This window comes from Molossus molossus, unplaced genomic scaffold, assembly GCF_014108415.1.
Source record: "Molossus molossus isolate mMolMol1 unplaced genomic scaffold, mMolMol1.p scaffold_m16_p_7, whole genome shotgun sequence".
Taxonomy (NCBI): Eukaryota; Metazoa; Chordata; class Mammalia; order Chiroptera; family Molossidae; genus Molossus; species Molossus molossus.
In genome coordinates, this window is record NW_023425401.1 from 88,436,551 (window position 1) to 88,458,929 (window position 22,379).

The 22,379-nt window shown below is 38.1% G+C and overlaps 1 pseudogene; it reads right to left on the reverse strand.

Annotated features, from left to right (window-relative positions):
• Positions 1 to 6,787: 6,787 nt before the first annotated feature.
• On the reverse strand, positions 6,788 to 13,678 carry LOC118620485 (annotated as a pseudogene).
• Positions 13,679 to 22,379: the final 8,701 nt, after the last annotated feature.

Consider the following 22,379-nt stretch of genomic DNA (forward strand, 5'->3'; position numbering starts at 1 on the left):
CAGGCATAAGAGCACAACACCGCCCCTACCTATATTTACCTCCTGTCTTCTGCTTTCCTCACCACTTTTTATGCAAGTTGGCCAGCTAGCACTTCTTTAAAAGTAGTAAGCTAAGTGATTTTGTTTTTTCACCTCAGGCTTTTGTTGTTGTTGCACATTTTCTCCCCTAGAGGAGAGTCTCTTGACTCCTCTATATCTGGCCAACATCAACTCATCCTTAAAGTATCAATTCATATTAGTATATTAACATGCTTTAGCACTTGCAACCTTCAATCAAAAGGAAAAGCAAAACTATCCCTTTTCTTGACCTCACATTCTATTTTAATTGCACCATATTTTGGGGGTATTATTTGAAAGTAAGACTTATTAAAGAAAGCAATTTTTGCAGTCTGTATGTCTCACTTTATTCTTACTTCAACACTCTCTACATGGGTTGTCTTCCCAAACTTATCAGTGAATCAGATCTTGCATGTTACATTCTTGGTAACTCTTCTGTCTTATCTTCATTTTTCAGCAGCATTAGATGCAATTAACCAATATTACCTTCTTGTGCCACTTGATTCTCTTGAATTCCCTCCCTTCTACTGTACTTCTTCAGTGGCTGCTCTCTCATTTTACTTTTTTGGTGATATCTGAACATTTGTGTGCTTCAGGTATCAAACTTTAGCCTTTTTATTTTTTCCTTACCCTTTCTCCTCAGATACTTTCACCCAGTGTTGTGACTCTACATATCATCTACATTCAGTTGACTCTCAACTTTGTATTGTTTTTACCCTGAGTGTCCCAATCCCAGATCATACGGTATGTCCACTTGCATCTCTCAATCTACACATCTAATTGCAGGTCTCAATCACATATTCTTCTTTCTTGTATTTTTGAACAACTTTCTAAATTATTTTAAAAAATCATTCTTAGCTCATGGGCCATACAAAAACAGGCTGCAAGTGGCGTGCTCGCAGGAGTTACCAACCCCGAGAGAATGGACACTGAGCCAGGAGACCAGACACTAAGACAAGCCTCCCCAGGCCTGGAGGATGAATCTGCACTAACCCCAATATTTCTGTCACATCAGCGCACTGTATCTACTCTCTCTTCTTCCTTGTTAAGATATCGTAAATTTCCTCAGCTAAAAAAATATGTCCAGTGAAAAATGCTGGCCTTCTCAGAATCTATTGGAAGTAACATAATCACCTACATAGCATCACAAGAGATAAATGGGAAGTATGTAGAGGAATTTCTGGCAATTTTTATACAGCTATAAGTACAGCTTTCATGCTATGCCTCTGGATTTCCATTTATGTGAGTCAATTATGTCCTTACTGTTTAAGTTTTACTACTCAAAATGTAGTCCACGGACCAGCTGTGTTAATATTGCCTGGAAGCTTGATAGACATGAAGAACCTTGGGCCTGAGCCCAGATCAAGTAAATCACAATCTACCTCTTATCAGAACTCTCAGGTGATTAATATAGACATCATAATTTGAGAGACATTATCTATGGCAGTGGCTTTCAAAATATGGTTCATGAATCCTTGGGAGTTTCCAAGTCCTTGTCAAGGAGTCTGTGAGGTCAGATCTGTTTTCACAATTATAAGATATCTTTTGCTTTAGCTACAGTGCCTGGCACCACATAGTAGTTTTCATATTCTTAGTGAGGAATAATGCTGAAGGGAGAGCATAGGCTAATACTGATTTGGAGGTTTTCTTCCTTCTTCCTTTATGTGGACTTGTGCTGTTTTGATTTTCAGCAACTTTTTCTCTTTATTCTTATAGCAGGGACTTGATTATATTGGGAAGAGTCGCTCTCCATTCATGTGGTTTAGGTGTGGATGACCTCTTGCCCTACTGCCCTCACTATAGGCCTAGAAATAGAACTTAAGTGGACCAATTAACTCATTTAATTCTCTTGGCCACAGTGATTAATTCAGATTTCAGCATATAACGCATTTTGGTGCATTGAGAAAAAATACTGACACTTGTTTTTCCTGGAAATATTGGCAATGAGAAGGTCTCTTAACATCATTTTCTTTTTAAAATGATACAAGCTAGCATTGCTAGGAGCTCCCTTTGGAGATGGTTTCCTGTTTTGGCTTGGCATAGAATTTAGGTCAAAAATAATTTCTCTCAGAATCTTTACACACATGCTATGTTATTGCAGTCTGTGCCTGCTTTGTGAGACAAAGGCAAAGTACAGTGTTAACTGAAACCTTGGAAATTGATCAGTTTACATTCACTTCCTTCCAGATACTGGTAATGATTTTTAGTCTTAGTAATTGATAATATCAAAAAACATTTTTTTCCCTGGTCTGTTTGGCTTAGCGGTTGGAGCATTGGCCTGTGGACCAGAGAGTCCTGGGTTCGGTTCCCAGTAGGGGCAGATACCAAGAACACAAAACAGTTTTTCCCTTTATTTTCATGAGTATTTGAGGAAAATTTGGGTGTGCTTCATGAATATAGATAACCAGATACATTTTTGAACTAAGTTCTAGGGGTCCTTTATTATTCATCTTTCAATTCTCAGTACCTAGCATATTGTCTGCTTTATAGTCATTAAGATGAAAAAGGAATTTTGAATATAGACAAGTAATTTCAAATCCTTCCTTCACTACATGGAACTAATATGTTATTAATTTTGTAAGCAGTTAAAAATATTTTTTCCATGGTTGACATTATATTATCTTACAAGGATCCTCAATTATAATTTGACTTCTAAAGTTTCAAAGAATATTATGACAAACTTTGTAGGAAAAATTGTCCTTTAATGTAATAGAAATGTACTGTGTATCTAATATATGCTGGGCCTTATGCTGGTTGAATAAGATATAATCCACAGTGTCTACACTCAAAGAGATGCTGCTTAGTAGATAAGATGAACATAGCACACTTTTAATTCTGTTATGAGAGCAGCAAATGTAAACATGAATGGAGTAATTAACTTTATCTGTGAAGATCAGAAAAGTGGAATTGAAGGATGTGACAAGTGGAAATGGAGGACATTATAAGCAAAAGAAAAGCATATTCAAATACACCAGTATTTAATGTACCAGTATTTAGGGTGGGGGAGACTGTAAGTAGTTTAGAATTGTTTAAAGTAGAAATGGTAGGAGATGAGACTAAAGACAATGCTGAATTCAGATCAAGAAGGACCTTGTATATTATATCAAGGAACTTAGACTTTAATGAGCTCTCCAGTGTTATTTACTTTGAAAGAAACTCTACTACAAAAACATACAAATCCCTCTTGAAACAATTTGAGATTATAGCACCTTGTTTATTCCTCCTTCCATGGCAATCATTTACATAGACAAAGGGTAGCCTATAAATGTCTTGCACAGCACAGAGAAGCATCCTGGAAACAATAGGAGTTGGACTGGATGACAGAAATGAAGCTATACTTACGGCAGTGGCCGTGTGAATGGGCAGGTGGACAGCTTTGAGTGACTTGAGGGCTGGTGGGATCAACAGGACATCTTATATAAATCAGGGCTTTGTCCTGGCCGGTGTGGCTCAGTGGTTGGAGCATCAGCCCACACACTGAAAAACCGCGGGATCCACTCCATGTCAAGTGCACGTACCTGGGTTGTAGGTTCAATTCCCGGCCTTGGTAGGGGGATGTGCCAGAGGCAGCCAATCAATGTGTCTCTCACATCAGTGTTTCCCTCTCTCTCGCCCCACCCACCCCCAGTCCCTTTCACTCTTTAAAAATCAATGGAAAAATAATCCTGGGTGAAGATTAACAACAACAACAACAAAATTAGGGCTTTGACCTAACTTATTTACTTATATTTAAGAAAGAAGAGGAAGCTTTAAAAATAACTATAACTATCCCTTATGGTTCCATGGACATAATCAGTGAAAATTAGATTTGATAATATATATTATTTAACTTTACACATATAAAAGCTATTTATAGTCTCTTTAGTGAAAGATACTTATAAACATTAAATAAAGGGAAAAGGGATATTGCCTCATAATTTGAAGTGATCTTTTATTGAGACTTTTGAGAAGATGCCTGCTTACTTATTCACTTTAGATTCAATGTCATATTCATGTATAGTTTTACATTGTCTGAAATAGTCTAATGTAATTTCTGAAAATTGGTTCCAATTTTAATTTAAAAATTAATTTTTAAAATTTTATTTTTATTTTCTTTATTGCTTTTAGAGAGAGAGGAAGAGACAGGGAGAGAGACATAGAAACATCAATTAGAGAGAACATCGATTGGCTACCTCCTGCATGCCTCCCTAAGGATTGGGCTCACAACCTGGGCACGTGCCTGACTGGGAATTGAAGTGGCAACTTCTTGGTGCATGGGTAGATGCTCAATTACTGAGCCACATTGGCCAGGCAATTTAAAAAAATTTAAAAAATATATTTTTATTGAAATTTTTAGAGAGAAAGATAGAAATATCGACATGAGATACATTGATGGGTCACCTCCTGCACTCCCCCTACCGGGTATCAAGCCTACAACCCAGGCCAGTGTCCTGACCAGGAATCGAACTGGTACCTCTCAGTCCATGAGATGACGCTTAATCCACTGAGCCACACTGGCTGGACTAGCTCAAATTTTATAATGATAATATTAAAGTAGTTTTGGTGCTCTAAAAGTCTTTTTAGAACTTAACTGTGACCTTTTCCTAATTTTCTTCTGATCTTTATTTATTTATTTTTGTCCTCACGAGGATATTTTTTTGCATTTATCTTCAGATAGAGCGGGAGAGAGAGGGAGGGAGAAAACATCGATATAAGAAAAACACATCGACTGGTTGCCACCCGCACACCGCAACTGGTGCCAGGGACGAACAGCAACTGAGGTATGTGTCCTTAGCGGGAACCGAACCGGGACTCCCCTGTCTGCGGACGGACGCTCTAACCGCTAAGCCAAACCGACCAGGGCAGATCTTTATTTCTTTACCTACATCGTAATATTTACAGTTGTCATTTTATAACGAAGCAATACTTCCCAGTTTCTTTTGCATCATGGCAAACCTAGACAATTGCATATGTGTATATACCATACATAAAGGCAATAGAAGGCTGCTTGGTTTAGCAGACCACGAGCCAGGTGCTCTAGCCTACATACCTTATCACACCACTCCGAAGCCAGAAAACTGCTGTCTCCTCACGTCCCCACAGCCCATTCACACTGGTTGGAATTCTATATGAAATGGAACTTAAAGAAGTTACGCTTATGAGATGGACACCTGCATTGTTCAGTAAGTATTATGATAGTATTTGGCATACCATATAACAAAAATGCCATTTGGCTCAAGGTAACAAAGGGATCTTGAAACATGGTATACATAACTCAGGACAACCTACAATCATTATGGAAAACATGACTGGAAGCATATGTTTTATTGAGGAAGACTCCAGAGCCTTTGATAGAATATTATAAATATCCAGTCCTTTCATTTTTTGTTTCATAAATAAGAACAATTGAGACTAAAAAAATTGTGTGTCTTGACTAGAACGTAAATGACTTGAATAGAGGTTAAAGACTGGACTGTAAACTTTATGACGCCAGGGGCAGTTTGTTAACTTCTATAGCCCACAGCTTTGTAGAATGAATAGCATACGGAAGAAGTTTTATAAAATTGTGTTGAGTGCGTGAATGAATTGGCCAGGGTCACACAGGTAATGGCAGAGTCAAAGGAGAATTACAATTCCACCTTCAGCTCAATGATTTAATCCACTCTGTATAGGCTTTATGTCACATTATTATCAACATTCTGTGAGTGAATAATTCACAGTGTGGCACAAGGCACGAAAGGTCATGGACACGTGCTAAATTGAATATTTGTCTTTTCTTCTGTTTTATAGCTGTTCTTATCCAATCATATTCTTTTTTTTTTTTTTTTATCCTCACCCGAGGACATTTTTCCATTTTTTGTACAGATAGAGTGAGAGGGAGAAATAGGAAGAGAGAGAGAGAGGGAAACATCGATGTGAAAGGGACACATCGAGTGGCTGCCACCCGCACGACCAACCAGGGCCGGGGACACACTGCAACCAAGGTACAAGCCCTTAGCGGGAACCGAACCCGGGTCTCTCCAGACCGCAGGCGGACGCTCTAACCGCTGAGCCAAACCGGCCAGGGCTCCAATCATATTCTTAAATCAAATATGAAATATATGTTACTATAAAGCTTACATTTATCTTAATATATTTTTGTAAATATAGGTAATTTAAAAATAAAAAATTACTTTAATGAGCTTGCACAAAATATTTTCTCTTTGGTAGTTAGAGTATTTGGTAATTTACTTCAGCAATAGAGTATATTCAGGTTTGTCTTAATTTCCCATTAGTTAAATGATGAAAACTAAAAGTTTAAATAATTACTGATATGTCCTATATACAAGTTTTAAAATCAGAAAAGAGCACTGTCACTGAAAGTTTATGTCACTCAAGAATTCATTAAACATTCATCAGCCTCACCTTAGTTAAAGGTGTCCTTGTTTACATATTTACAGATTTGCATATGCATGTCCTGAACAGGTTTTCAGAAATGTTTGTGATCTTATGACCACATTGATTATGAGTAGGTATTTGTGAAATCTTTACTGAATGTGGTCATTTTTTTTTCCCCTAGCAAGTCCTTAAGATAGTTCAATGTACACGGTGACAACAAAATAAAGCAAGTGGAAATCCAGTTTGGGTAACTCTACCTCTCACCCTTGAATCTCGGTCAGTGACTGCCAAAGCCAGAAAGCCATGGGGTAGGGTGCCTGGTCATGGGGAAAGAAGGTGTGGTTGGCCTAGCAGGTGAGCATAAAGAAAGGTGTCACTTTTCTACAATTTGAATGGCATCCTTGTCCTCTTACCATATGGTTTTTACCCACTTTTTGGGGATTGTGTTTCAAAGAGAGACCCCAGACCAGAGTGTATTTAAATTATTTGATGAGATCTTTGTGAATCTTCATGCAGAAATTTTTTAGAGTGGTCCGAGGGTAAGGCAGCACCACTGGGGATATGGAATCTGTCTACTGGCCTTTGGGTTTGGTATAAACCCGCATTAATTTCAAATAGTCCCATAGGTTTTCCAACAGGTCATCAAGATTCCAGCTCTGATGGGCAGAGATGGGTAAATAGTGAGGCACCTTATAGATGATAGCCAATTCCTCAATGGGGATCCGATCTATCTCATTTAGTATAGAGATACTGGGGATATGCCCTGTTTCCTTCTACCACATCAACGAGGTCATCCGATGGAGAGTCACTCTTCAGAGTCATGTCAGCAGTGCAAATTTAATATTCAACCAGGAGGCTCGTCACAGTTTCAGCATCCAGTTCACTCTGAGGGCAAGTGGCCGTGACATTAATACCTCACTCATCCTTCTTCCTACAGCCAGTGTTAGGTGGTATGCTGTGCAAGTGAGTGCCAAAGACTTCCAGTTCATTGTCTTTCTTTCTTTTAAAATTAATTAATTTATTTATTTTTGTTACAGATATTTCTCCTTTTTCCCCCCGACTGATTCCCCCAACCCCCTTTCTCCCTGCCCAGTCCCCAGCTTTGTTGTCCATGTCCATTGTTCATGCATACATGCATATGAGTTCTGTGGTTTATCTCTCCCCACCAACCCCTCTTCTGGGGATTGTCAGTCTGTACCCCACTTCCACGTCTCTGGGACTACCCCATTCCTCAGACTGTTATGTTCATTATATTCCACAAATAAGTGAGATCATATGATACTTGTCTTTCTCTGTTTGGCTTGTTTCACTTAGGATAATACTTTCCAGGTCCCTCCATGTCGTCTCAAAGGATAAGAGATCTTTCTTTCTTACACCTGCGTAGTACTCCATTGTGTATATCTACCACAGCTTTTTTATCCATTTGTCTACTGATGGACACTTGGGCTGTTTCCAGATCTTAGCTACTGTAAATAGTGCTGCTATGAACATGGGGGTACATATATTCTTTCTGATTGGTTTTTCAGGCTTCTTAGGGTATATTCCTAGAAGTGGGATCACTGGGTCAAATTGAAGATCAATTTTTAATTTTTGAGGTAACACCATATTGTTTTCCATAGTGCCTGCACCAGTCTGCATTCCCACCAGCAGTGTACTAGAGTCCCCTTTTCTCCACACCCTCACCAACACTTGTTGTTTGATGATATGTTGATGGCAGCCATTCTGACAGGTGTGAGGTGATACCTCATTGTTGTTTTAATTTGCAACTGTCTGATGATTAGTGATGTTGAGCATTTCTTAATATGTCTCTTAGCCATTTGTATGTCCTGTTTGGAGAGGTGTCTATTTAGATTCTCTGCCCATTTTTTAATTTGGTTTTTTGTCTTCCTTTTGTTGAGTTGTATGAGCACTCTCTATCTATTGGAAATTAGCCCCTTATCTGACATATCATTGGCAATTATGCTCTCCCATACAGTGGGTAGCCTTTCCGTTTTGATTATTGTATCTTTCACTGTGCAGAAGCTTTTGAGTTTGATGTAGTCCTATATGTTCATTTTCTCCTTTATTTCTATTGCCTCAGTGAAAATTCTGCTGCATATGATGTCTGAAATTTTGTTGCCTATATTTTCTTCTAGGATTTTTATGGATTCATGAGTCACATTTAAGTCATTTATCCATTTTGAGTTTATTCTTCTGTAGGGTGTAAGTTGATGGTCTAGTTTCATTTTTCTGCATGTAGCTGTCCAATTTTCCCAACACCATTTATTAAAGAGGCTATCCTTCCTCCACCTTTGTCAAATATTAATTGAGCATATTGCCTTGGGTCCATTTCTGGATTCTCTGTTCTGTTCCACTGGTCTATATGCCTGTTCTTGTGCCAGTACCAGGCTGTTTTGATTACAGTGGCTTTGTAGTATAACCTGAAATCTGGTAATGTGATCCCTCCAACTTTGTTCTTTTTTTTCAAGATTGTTGTGGCTATTCGAGGTCTTTTTGGTTCCATATGAACTTTTGAAGTACTTGTTCTAATTCTGTGAAGTATGCCGTTGGTATTTTAACGGGGATTGCATTGAATCTATAGATTGCTTTGGGTAATATGGACATTTTAATGATGTTAATTCTTCCAATCCATGAACAGGGTATGTGCTTTCACTTTTTTATATCGTCCTCTATTTCTTTTTTCAAAGACCTGTAGTTTTCTGCGAATAGGTCCTTTATTTCTTTGGTTAAGTTTATTCCTAGGTGTCTCAATTTTTTTGCCACAATGGTAAATGGGATTGTTTTCTTAGTTTCTCTTTCTGTGAGTTCATCATTGGTGTATAAGAATGCCATCGATTTCTTGATGTTAATTTTGTATCCTGCTACTTTTCCAAATTCATTTATTAAGTCTAGTAAATTTTTATGGAGTCTTTGGGATTTTCTACATATAGTATCATGTCGTCTGAAAATAATGACAGTTTCACTTCCTCCTTTTCAATTTGGATCCCTATTATTTTTTCTTCCTGTCTGATTGCTGTGGCTAAGACTTCCAGTACTATGTTAAAGAAGAGTGGCGAAAGTGGGCATCCTTGCCATGTTCCAGGTCTTAAGGAAAATGCTTTTATTTTTTGCCCATTGAGTATGATGGTGACTGTAGGTCTTTCATATATGGCCTATATTATATCGAGATATAATCCCTCTATTCCCACATTGCTGAGAGTTTTTATCAGAAATGGATGTGGATTTTGTCGAACACTTTTTCAGCATCTATTGATATTATCATGTGGTTTTTATTCTTCATTTTATTTATGTGGTGTATCACATTTATTGATTTGCGAATATTGTACCAGCCTTGCATCCCTGGGATGAATCCCACTTGGTCATGGTGGATAATTTTTTTGGTGTATTGCTGGATCCCATTTGCTAGAATTTTGTTCAGGATTTTGGTGTCTATGTTCATCAGGGATATTGGCCTATAGTTTTCTTTTTTTGTAGTGTCTTTTTCTGGTTTTGGAATTAAAAATATGCTGGCTTCATAAAACAAGTTTGGAAGTCTTCCTTCTTTTTGAATTTTTTAAATAGTTTGAGGAGAATGGGTGTTAGTTCTTCTTTGAATGTTTGGTAAAACTCCCCCGTGAAGCCATCTGGGCCTGGGCTTTTGTTTGCTGGGAGAGTCTTGATTACCTCTTCAATTTCTTGTGTTGTTATTGGTCTGTTCAAGTTTTCTATCTCTTCCTGGTCCAGTTTTGGGAGAATACGTGTTTTTAGAAATTTGTGCATTTCGCTTAGATTGTCGAATTTGTTGCCATATAATGTTCACAGTAGTTGTTAAAGATCTTTTGTATTTCTGTGGTGTCAGTTGTTACTTCTCCTTTTTCATTTCTGATTTTGTGTATTTGGGTTCTCTCTCTTTGTTTCTTGGTGAGTCTAGCTAAGAGTCCATCAATCTTGTTTATCTTTTCGAAAAACTAGCTCTTTGTTTCATTGATTCTTTGAATTGTTTTTTTGGACTCTATGTCATTTATTTCAGCTCTGATCTTTTCTATTTCCTTCCTTCTACTTGCTCTGGGGTATTCTTTTCGTTTGCTCTCTAGTTCTTTAAGTTGTGAGGTTAGATAGTCTATTAGAGATTATTCTTGTTTTTTGAGGTAGGCCTGCTATGCTATCAACTTCCCTCTCAGAACTGCTTTTGCTGCATCCCATAGATTTTGTTTTGTTGAGTGTTCATTTTCATTTGTTTTCAGGAAGTTTTTAATTTCTTCCTTGATCTCCTCAGTAACCCATTCATTGTTTAATAACATGCTATTTAGTTCCCATGTGTTCAAATGTCTTTGCATGTTCTTCTTGCAATTGATTTCTAGTTTCATGCCATTGTGATCTGAGAAGATGCTTGATGTGATTTCAGTCTTCTTGAACTTGTGGAGACTTAGTTTGTGTCCTAACATGTGGTCTATCTTTGAGAATGTCCCATGTGCACATGAGAAGAATGTGAATTCTGTAGTTTTGGGGTTTAATTCTCTGTAGATATCTATTAAATCCATTTGGTCTAGTGTTTCCTTTAGAGTCTCTGTTTCCATGCTAATTTTTTGTCTAGAGGATTATCCAGTGATGTCAACGGGGTGTTGAAGTCCCCTGCTATGATTGTATTGCTATTGATTTCTCCTTTGAAGTCGTCCAGAAGATTTTTAATATATTTTGGTGCTCCTATATTGGTGCATATAATGTTTACCAAGGTTATATCTTCCTGTTGGATCGATCCTTTCAATATTATGTAGTGGTTTTCTTTGTCTCTAGTTATGGCCTTCATTTTGAAATCTATTTTATCAGATATGAGTATTGCTACCCCAGCTTTTTTTCCTTTTTGTTTGCTTGGAAGATTTTTTCCCATCCCTTCACTTTCAACCTATGTGAGTATTTTGTTGTGAGGCGGGTCTCTTGTAAACAACATATAGATGAGTCATGCTTTCTTATCTAATCAGCTACTCTGTCTTTTTATGGGAGCATTCAGTCCATTTACATTTAAGGTGATTATTGATATATATTTATTTATAGCCATTTTTCTTTAGTGTGGTTACATTTATCTTCCTATTTCTCCTGCTAATTACAGCAGTCCTTTTAACATTTCTTGCAGTGCTTGTTTGGTACTAATGTATTCTCTTAGCCTTTTTTTTTTTTCTGGGAAGCTCTTTATTTGACCTTTCATTTTGAATGATAGCCTTGCTGAGTAGAGTAGTCTTCGATTCAGATTCTTGTTTTTCATGACCTTGATTACCTCATGCCATTTCCTTCTGGCCTGTAGTGTTTCTGTTGAGAAGTCATCTGAGAGCCTTATGGGGTTTCCTTTGTAGGTAACCTGTTGCTTCTTTCTTGCTGCTTTTAGGATTATCTCTTTGTCTTGAATATTTGGCACTTTGATTACTATGTGTCTCGGTGTGGGCCTGTTCAGGTTTTTCTTACTTGGGGCTCTTTGTGCTTCTTGAACTCGAATGCCTTCTTCCTTCACCAAATTAGGGAAGTTTTCTGTCACTATTTCTGCAAATATATTCTCTAACCCTTGCTCATTTTCTTCTTTAGGGACTCCTATGATGCGAATGTTATTACCTTTCCAGTTGTCACACAGTTCTCTTAAACTGTCTTCCTGTTTTTTAATTGTCTTTTCCTTTTTTGGTTTCTGATTGGTTGATTTTTTCTACCCTACTTCTAATTCACTGATCCAGTCCTCAGCTTCCTCTACTCCACTATTTAGACTTTCCAATGTGTTTTTATTTCTGATATGTCATTCTTTATTTCTTCTTGGTGGTTTTTAATTTCCAACTGGTTGATTTTAAACATTTCTATGTCTTGACTCATGGTGCTCATGTCCTTACACATGCTGTTGAGCTTCCTCAAGGTCATGGCTCTGAATTCTAGTTCTGTTAACTTGTTTAACTGCACCTCATTTATCTCATCTTTGGTAGAGTTCTCTTGTTCTTTCATTTGGCTTTCGTTTCTGTGTTTCACCATTTTGTCTATCACAGTGGGCTTTGGAGCCTGCCAAATTTTCCCTGTGGGTGTTGGTGTTCTGCTGTTTGTGGCTCCCTCTCCTGGGTTTAGATGAGGCAGGAAGGACCCACTTTAAACACCACTGTCAAGGCTTACTTTCCTGGTTAGAGTTGCTAGCCCAGGGAGTGGTGGTTATCCTCTAATTTTTTTGCCTGGAGGCTATTAATATTGGTCACCTGAAGAACCTTGGTTTCTGAGTTGACAGAAAAACTCCCTCAGGTGCTCAATGTAGAGGATTTCCTGAGGGTGGGCAGATGCTGGTTGTTAATGGGCCTCAATTAGCATTTCAATGGCCATCTTGAGGGATGAATCTATGAGGGAGGGGCCACTGCCTCTCCCCAGGGCCCTGGGAATAAGTAAGATGACCATGGTGTTGGTGTTGCGTGGCTGCAGCTCAGCAAAAGCTCTGAGCACCCTCCAAATCCCGAGTGTCCCCACACAGTTCCAGTCCAGTCTGCCCTTTCTCTGCTAGAGCCCAAGGTGAGAGGCTGCTGCCAATTTAGCCTCTGTCCTGTCTCTGCACTGTGGAGCCACCTGGGACTCTAACCCGAGGGCGCCACTCCCAGCTAAGGGCGGCCAAGGCAGCAGGTCCCAGCTGAGGCCACAGCTGGTCTCAGCCGAGGCCGCAGCAGGGTGGGTGTAGGTCCCAGCCCAGGCCATAGTGGACCGTGGGCTCCCGGCTCCCTCTTGCATCCTCGCAAGCCTACCAGGATTGAGTCAGTGTCCCTGGTTATGTGGTCCTCGAAGCTGCCTTTCATTTGCCCCTTCCTGATGATTTGTCTTTATTTTTGTTGTAATTCTAGTTTGGTCCTGGGAGATGGTCTGTGTGCTTCCATTCACTCCGCCACCATTTTCCGCTGGTCGCTCATTTTCAATGACCTTATTTCCTAAGATTTTCAGGACATTCCAAGGAACTCTGGATCATGTTACACATTCAGGTCACTGAAATGACTTGACAGCCTCTACCTTTCCCATCCTTGACATCCTCCCCTATACCTAGGAAATTCAGGAGCTGGACCTTGGCACCTATGTACCTGATGATACTGGTCAGAGTAGTGAAATCATGGGCTGCTGTCAGGTTACTGAGGAGTGTCAACTTCCCCACAGATGAAAAGCCACACCCCCAATCTGAGCATCACCTGTGAGCCTTATGCATCCTTAGGTGGTGTGCTGTGGCCTTTTTCTTTTGAGTCCAAGGCATTTCCACTTCGATATCCATGATCTTGGCTAAGGGGCTGCTCATGGTGGCATGTCCCTGGGTGGGGGGTGGGGGGGGCAAGAAGAACTTCATATTTTCTCCAGTCACGCACCTACTGAGGATCTGCCAAGGCCACCAGGTGCTCCTGCGTTGTGCAAGCATGTGGACTAGACCCTTCGCCCTCAGCCAATCTTCTCTTTTATTGAGGGTTTTCTGTCATTTCTTTCCTTTTTTTTTTATCCTCACCCAAGGACATTTTTCCATTTTTTGTTCAGAGAGAGTGGGAGGGAGAGAGAGGAAGAGAGAGAGAGAGAGAAACATCAACATGAAAGGGACACACCGATTGCCTGCCACCCGCATGACCCAATCAGGGCTGGGGACAAACTGCAACCGAGGCACATGCCCTTAGCGGGAACTGAACCCGGGTCTCTCTGGACCGCAGGCCGACGCTCTAACCGCTGAGCCAAACCGGCCAGGGCTGTCATTTCTTTATTGGGCATGGATTGCACCGTTCAGTGTGGAGCTCTGTGCGGGCCCCTGTGTACACAATAGTGTATGTTATCAAAAACTAAACTACACACTGAGTAAAAAAAAGCAGAACGATGACATTATTACAAAGGTTTCCACCTGTAAGCCAGCTAACTCTAGGCTATAGGAGCAATGAGTTCTGAATTGCTTCACAGACTAAGAGGTTTTCAGGGGGTAAATGTGGGAATTATGCCTATTTCAGCTGATTGGTTGTCTAGGGTCATCTTCTTACTTGAGTCAGAGTAGCTCAGCCAGAGGAACGAAGTCTTAAGTTCAGAAATGGCATAAATAGATTTGGCTCCTGGGGACTTGCCAGAGTCCTCTGCTGAATTTTAGAAGAGCTGTAAATTCCTGCAATTCATGTTTGATAAGGTGGTTTTATTTTTCTTCAATGCAACTATTTTGGCCAACTCCATTTTTGTTTTGTCTTACAGTACACTATATACACAAATGTACACACCCACCCACAGGAGGCCAGACCTCTGGTGGACCGGGAGGTCTAACTCTTTTACAAGAGGGTTGTAGGGTCGCAATAGGATAGAGCCCGGTTCCCTCTCCCAGTCCAGTCAGTTGAATGGTGTTCACTTGGCCAGCGGCCACCAGGAGCAGAGCAGCACAGAACCGGGAGTTTTCCCACATCCTTCACAGCTTGCAAGTTTTCTTTGTCTGTAGCCTGCAAGCCAGCTGGTCCCAGTACTGCACCCTCCTCCCCCACTGCTAGATACAACCCTGCCTGATGCTGGCCGGCAACTCCCCCAACCAGCTGCCATTGGGTCCTCCCCACTGTGCAAGTAATAAAGGCTATGCTCTTCCCCTCTGATCTCTTTCGTGGTTTTGGACTGTCAAAGGATAGAGTGGTGCTCCCAGGTTTGGAGCTTCTGCATTACAAGGGTATTCGAAAGAGACAGATTCCAGAGGAAGGGCAGCTTCTGGGGCTGTGGCCTCAGCCAGGTGGGAAGCCAGCTGAGTCTGAATACCAGAGAGCAGCTGACATTGCTGAAGGCTGGAGGGCTGGGCTGTGAGAGAAGCTTGGCTGGACAGAGCCACCTCTGCTTCCCACCAACCCCTGGCTCTGGACTGGTGGCCAGGTCCAGTTCTAGCCCTGAAGTAAGTCCTCAGGCTACCCTGCAGGGAGGGTCCCTAAAGACCCAGAATTCTCTGTGGACCATTCCTTGGGCCCCTCTGTCTGAGTCCATGTTTCATGATGGTTTACAGTGATGAAATATTTGGGGGAGAAATAATAAATCAAATGAATGATTATCATAATACTCAGTGTAGAATGTTATGTGAACTGTAGCTCATGGACCACACTGATGTGAATTACAGTTTTTCCTTTCACCATTTCTCCACCGGGCAGCAGTGTTCACAGAGCAGACACTAACAAGATTTAGCAATAGCCACATTGTCTATAATTTTTGAGATATTATGGAAAGGGAAATGTTACCAAATTTAGAGGAAGGAAAAATAACAATTTCACTTTTTAAAAAGGCTTTCTGAAAATTGTGTCATTTGACTAAAGAAGGGTCTGGGTTTTGTTGTGAAAGGGTGGTTTATTCAGATACAGAAAAGTGTGCCTTTATTAGTAGGAGTTAGTATGTGGTGACTTAAAATAAACTTTGTCAAAAAAGCCCTTCAATTTTTTTTTTTTTTTTTTTTTTTAGGGAGCATGGGGTTTCTTTATTTCTTTATTGGGGCATGGGGTGCACCATTCCATATACACCTCTGTATTCAGCATCTGGTCAAGTTTGGCTGGTAAAGGAGAAATAATATAGCATGTTTTTAGTTCATCATTTAACAGTTTTTAGGATATACTTGAAGGTAAAATAGAGAAATGCAGAAAAGATGACTCTAAAGATGAGTAAATATATAGCTTGTTATATCAGTGGAACAGAAGATTTCTACATAGAAATTATACAAATAATTGGCACATTTCTCTTTGAAATTTATTAATGATTTAAGACAGAAGCATACTCATAAAACTGATCAGCACTCATCTAGCAGTGCAAAATTACAGTAATATAAAATGGAGAAAAATCAGTGTTTGGAAATGTCTCTAAAGTTGGAAATAATAGGTTGAATTTAATGAAAAGTATTTATTTGAAATGTCCAGAATAGGCAAATTCAGAGACAGAAAGTAGATTTGTAGTTACCTAGGCCTGGGGGAAGTAGGGAATTGGGAGTGACTTACTAATGATTAGTTTATTTTGGGAATGCTGAAATGTTTGGGAAATAGATAATGGTAATAGTTGCATAAACTTTGAAATGCACTAAAAACCATTAAATTGTACACTTGAAAAGGGTGAATTTTATGGTAAATGAATTATGTCATGATAAAAGTTTAAAAAGACATTTGTGGTTAATAAAGTGGGAATAGAAGAAAAATTTAGGAATAACAGAAGGAAACTGAACAGAGTAAAGAATTAATATCTTGCACAGAGCCAGTGAAACTAGTTGCATTCTCATAAACTCATGCAATAAAACAAGAATAAAAATTGTTGGAGTATCTATCTATATTGTTAGTAAGCATTGTTTAACTAGTCTAACATGATATATATCATATTTAAATACTGGGAAAGAGAAGGCAGTATTATATTCAATGTAGATGATTTGATTACTTATATAGAACACAAAAGATTTAAAATGAAAATAAATTTGAAAGAATTAAAAAAGGTGGTCAGATAAAAAAGTCCACAGCTTTCCCATATGTTATCAACAAACAGATATAACAAAATGAAATGGAAAAGAGAGCTCATTCACAGTAACAGTCTAAATGAATAAAGTACTCAGGAATTAAATTCATGAGGCATGTGTAAAGATGAAACCCTTATATAGGTCTCAGGGATGGGTAATTGTAGAGGATTGAATCAAAACAATTTTGTGTATGTGCACATATGCATTTTTTTTAGGTAAAAAATATAAAACTTCTATCAGATTCTTAAATGACTTTAAGAGACAAGAAAGTTTACATATCATTGCCCAGAAAGCAGCAGTAGCTAGAATAGTGTAGTAAGAATACATTACTAGGTAGAATAGGTTGATAGACAAATTAATTAGAATGGAAAGATAAGTGGAAGCATATAGAAAATAAACAAAATTAAACACCAATATATTTATGTACTGGGTGTATGATAAAGTGACATTTATAATAATAAGAGACAATGGATTATTAAATAGTTTTTAAGAAAATAGATAATTATTTAGAAAATTTTTTTTACTTCTTTCTACATACCAACATTCAGATTTATTAAAGAGTTATATAAAAATTAAATCTAAAAAAGGTATTAGAAAAAATATATTAAGAAATTAATATTCTTCTGAATACAGGAAAATATAAGAATATAAAATGCAAATAACAAACCAGGAAAAACATCACAATATAGTTGACAAGTTTTAATGTCATTAATACATAATTCTCTAAAAACTTCAAAGAGAAAGATCAAAAGAAAAAAATGATCAAAGGCCAAGAAAAAAGCAATTTCTCAGAAGAAATACAAATAACCAGTAGACATAACATGTTCAAATGTACTAGTAGTCAAAGATATTTAAATTTAAATAACAATGATATACCACTGGCTAATACTAAGAAGTCTGATAACACCCAGTGTTTAAACTGGAGTTAGGATAGGAGCCTTACCATTCATATACTGGTGGTTGGGGTTTAAATTACCATCATGTTCGTTGAATGGCAAAGCCTTAAAAATGTACATGGAATTTGACCTATTAATCACAATTTTCAGAATGTATCCTAGGGAAATAATTGCATAAATATTCACAAATGTATCTTTCTTTGAGAATTGTTTTTGCAGCATTCTTTATAGTGGTGGAAATTTAAAAAGTATTAAGTAGGTTCAATGAATGTGGCTGAGGTGGCAGTACTTTCCCAAAATACATGTAACAATATTTCCAGTCCCACATGCTCTTTCTTAACCTTGTCAATCCCCATTTAAGTTAGAGTCTGTTTTCCTTCCCCCTTGAACCTGGGCAGGACTTGGTGGCTCTTTCACTGAATAGAATATGTTAAAAGTGAAACTGGGTGACTTTTAAAGGCAGTATAACTGTCCACCTGGTTCTCTCTTTGGAGATTTTTCTCCCTTGAAACCCAGCTTGTTGTGAGGAAGCCCAGACCACATGGCAAGGTCACCTGCAGGTGTTCTAGCAGAAAGCTAAGGTCACTGTTAACAGCCAGCATGTACTAGTCATGTGAGTGAATACAATTTCAGATGATTCCAGCCCTCCAGCCTTTGAGCCAGTACAGCTGATTCTAAGTAGAACAGAGGCAAGTTGTTAAGCTCTTCAAAATTGCACATGTGTTAGCAAAATAACTATTGTTTTAAGTCACTATGTTTTGAAGTGGTTTGCTATACAGCTCTAGTACCTGGAACAATGTTTCATCTAAAACTGGAATATTGTGAAGCCATTACAAATGAAAATATAGATGAATAAATATGTATCTTAAAATTTTAGAGACATTTACAAAGTGCAACTTACAAAGAGATCATGAGGGCATATATAATTACATATGTCTGTGCACAAAAATGCACATAAATATCCGACAATCAACACATGTATGAACAGAAAAAGAGGTTGATAAAGTATTTACCAAAATATAAATGGCAGTTGTCTTTAAATGTTTGGAATAAAGGGATTATTTATACTTTTTATTCTTGTTTGTCTTGTTTATCTTGCTGTATTTTTTAATTTTTCTACAAGTGAACATTGATCATTTGTTCAGTAAGGATGAAACAAATTTAGACTTAAATTAATCAACAGGTAAAGTGCAAAAGATAGAGAAACCTGGCTCAGTAGCTGCTCATAAGAAAAAGGCAGGTGCTTTAGTTGATTATCAGTTCAAAATCATTCAACAGTGTGCTGTAACTGCCAAAATGTTAATGCCTGCTTACGTAGCAATCACAACATCTGAGAGCCCAGAGGACTAGAGGCAACAGTCTCTGATGACACACTGAATAGATCCCACTTGGTGGTATCATGGATTAAGAAGCTCAGCAACTAGATTTCTTCCAGAAGAGATTGACCCAGACAGTGGTGTGTTCTAAAACAGGCTTATATGGGGGCTATAGAAACAACAGAGAATCCAGTTGTGTTAGAAAAGAAAAGAAAACAAAACATAACAGATACAATTGTAGAGAAGTGGCGTTAGTCTCCATCTGGATACTTTTAAAGAGCAAGAATTCAACAATAAAACTTCAAAGGGACAGGTTTGGCTCAATTGAAGACAAAACTTCCAATTAATTTGAATTATTCAAAAATTGAAAGGACAGCTAAAGGATGTAGTAATAGTCCTCAGCTCTGATGTCGAGGCTGTCAGGGGTCAGTATGTTTAGAGAGAAACTCTGCACTTCACAGGAGGTCTAACTGGGTGTCAGTTAAAGTCCTGTTCCTGCCAGAAGCTACAGCAGTCTCTGTCACAGATCAGAGTCCCGGCAATACGCTCTCTGGGCAGTATTCCCATTTAGAAGTCACTGTATAGCATGCTTTTTTTTTTTTTTTTTTAGCAGCCTGATTTTCTGAATTTCTAATCTTTGATGATTAGCACAGCTAAACTAAGTTTGGCAGTGCAGAATTAAGGACTATATTTTTGAAGACGATGTGGGTCTTAATTAAATTTTCTTATTAAAACTCTCTAGCTTTGATGGTCAGTACCCGTCTCTGTCTCCACACAGCACAAAATACACTTTGGCCCTGTCTTATGTAATGTTATTAATGTAGACAGCTCCTCTTAGTCATTCCTCCCCACAAAGCAAATTTTTAGGCTTTTTTGTTGAGATGAGCTGAGTTTAGATCTGCCTCTTGGGTATTTCTTTTAAGTGAGGTTCCTGACATATGGGAAAACTCTGGTTAGCTATAGATAGAAGAGTTTATAAAGTTGTTTAAAGAAAAAAGATATCATTGCTTTTTTTCTTCTTACTAGCAATTATGAGGAACCGATTTAAATGGAGCATTTGAAAGAAACATAATGTCCTCTACAAGTTTTGTTATGATTCTTGCAATTTACCTGCCCTGAGAATTCTCACCTCAAGCTCTCACCTCTCACTCTGAGACTTAGCCAGGACTGATAGGTTTCAGGAGGCCTGTATGTATGATAAAACTTTACCCTACCTTTGTTAAAATGTAGGCACAGTTCTCTTACAAACTTGATATTTGGCCCAAATGATCCTTTGGTCTTGAAAACAGGAGGCAAGAGGGGTTATGAAATTAAGAGCATAGTCCCAGAAAACATGTACTTTTAGTCTCCTGACTTCCATCGAGACACATTCAAATAACTGGACCCAGAAAGTGGCACTGATTCATAGGGGAGTTTTATGTATTTAAAATAATTAAATTTGGTTTGTGAAGCTGTACTTAATCTAAATCGTTCTTAATGTAATTCACTCAAAATCTTACATAATAGCAGAGAAACTCTATGTATAACATTCAGGAGAAAATAAAACATATAGGATAGATATTTAAATATTCCATTTACTGGAAACAATGTCTCTTTGGGGTATATCTAATAAAACAACTTAAAGCATTTGCTGTGGAAATTTGAAAAGACAAATTCCCACTTCGAAAAATAAAAACAGAAGAAAAAAATACAGAGATATATGAATGCATGATATTTTTTAAGTCTTCATTAATCATTTGGAAATCTTTTTTTTTTTCAGCAAAAATTATAGTGCAAATTATGGTAAAATGATCTGCACTGACTATTTACCACTAGTTGAGACATAAATCACTTTCAAACACAATTATTCCTAGAAATACTCCATATATGGCTAACTTTTGCTTTATTAGTTGTGAAAATTCCTGAATTACTTGGTGAATTGATGAAATGTCTTTTTTCTTGCAGAAGATCCATATAATGGTATATGCGGAAGAAGGATTTTCATTGATTCCTCTTTGTCCCCTTGAATGGGAGCCATTCAGTTGAATCCATTAATTCCCACCAGTGACTTCTGTTCATTTGGTGGGCAGCCCCTGAATTCTATTATTTTTTATTGATCAAGCTCCAAAGAAACTTTGATCTCATTGATAGATAAGAATACGATAGAAACAAAATCAGGCAACACTGTCCCTAAAACACTCACATTTTAGCTTAGTAGTATTCTCTGAGTATAAAGGACTAAAAAATAAACATGTCATCAAACATGATGATTCCATCATTTTCCCCTGGGAGTAGTTAACATGTAACTGATATCTGAATTGTGGATTGATTATTGGATGACAGGCTCTCACATTTGGAAGTAAAATTTGTAGTCATTACTAAGCCTATGTTGAAAATCACGACCATGTTTTCAGATCTTGTTACCCTCTCTGCCACCTAGTGATTTCACTTTATGTCAGGTTGGAGGAATGGTAGAATTTATAGGTTTTGGGGTATGATAACCTGGGTCCTATCCCAGCTCTATCATTTATCAGCTGTGTGACTTAGACAACTTACTTATTATTCTTAGGCTCTGGATTCTTTATCTTTAAAATAGGGGTGGTACTCCTACCTCATGATTTTGCAAAGATTAAGTAGTCTAATGCAAGTAACGTGCTTAGGGAAAGATCTCGTGGAGGCTGCAGTGCAGGACTCAATGATTACAGCCATTTTCTCTGTTACCACTTTGACGGTGTTGTGCACCAAAGAAAGAAGTAGCAAACCTGCTCCTTGCTCTGACTTTGCTCTCCATTAGTTTATGTGTGATTGAGCAGAAATTTTCTTTTCTGTGTGCTCTGTGGTTGCTATTGTTTATTTTTACATATTTCAGCATTCTTTTCAGGAGAATAATGTGTAGTCTTGAAAATTGACTACATAAAGTGGCATCTGCCAACTACATCCTTAAGAAATGGTTCAAATTCACAGGAACCCAGGTGTCTGAAAGTCAAAAAGCCTACCACTACAAGAAGGGTATTTTAAATTTAGTAACACAAATACTTTTTTTCTAGTAAAAGTATATCAAATAAATAAGAAGCATGATTTGTCTTTTCCTGGAAAATAATTTACACATTATGATTTCTTTAGCTCCTAGACAGCATAAATGTCATTTGGAACAAGATTAAGTCAAGAATCTAGGTTCAGTGATAAACTTGTCAATTGCATCAGTGGTTCCCAAACCTGGCAGCTCATCAAGATCTTCTGGGAAACTCTTTAAAGTAAAGACTTCTATAAAATCTTTGTGCATTGAGAGATGGCTAGGTGCACGAGGAGGTGGGGACCTGATTACAATGTGGATCA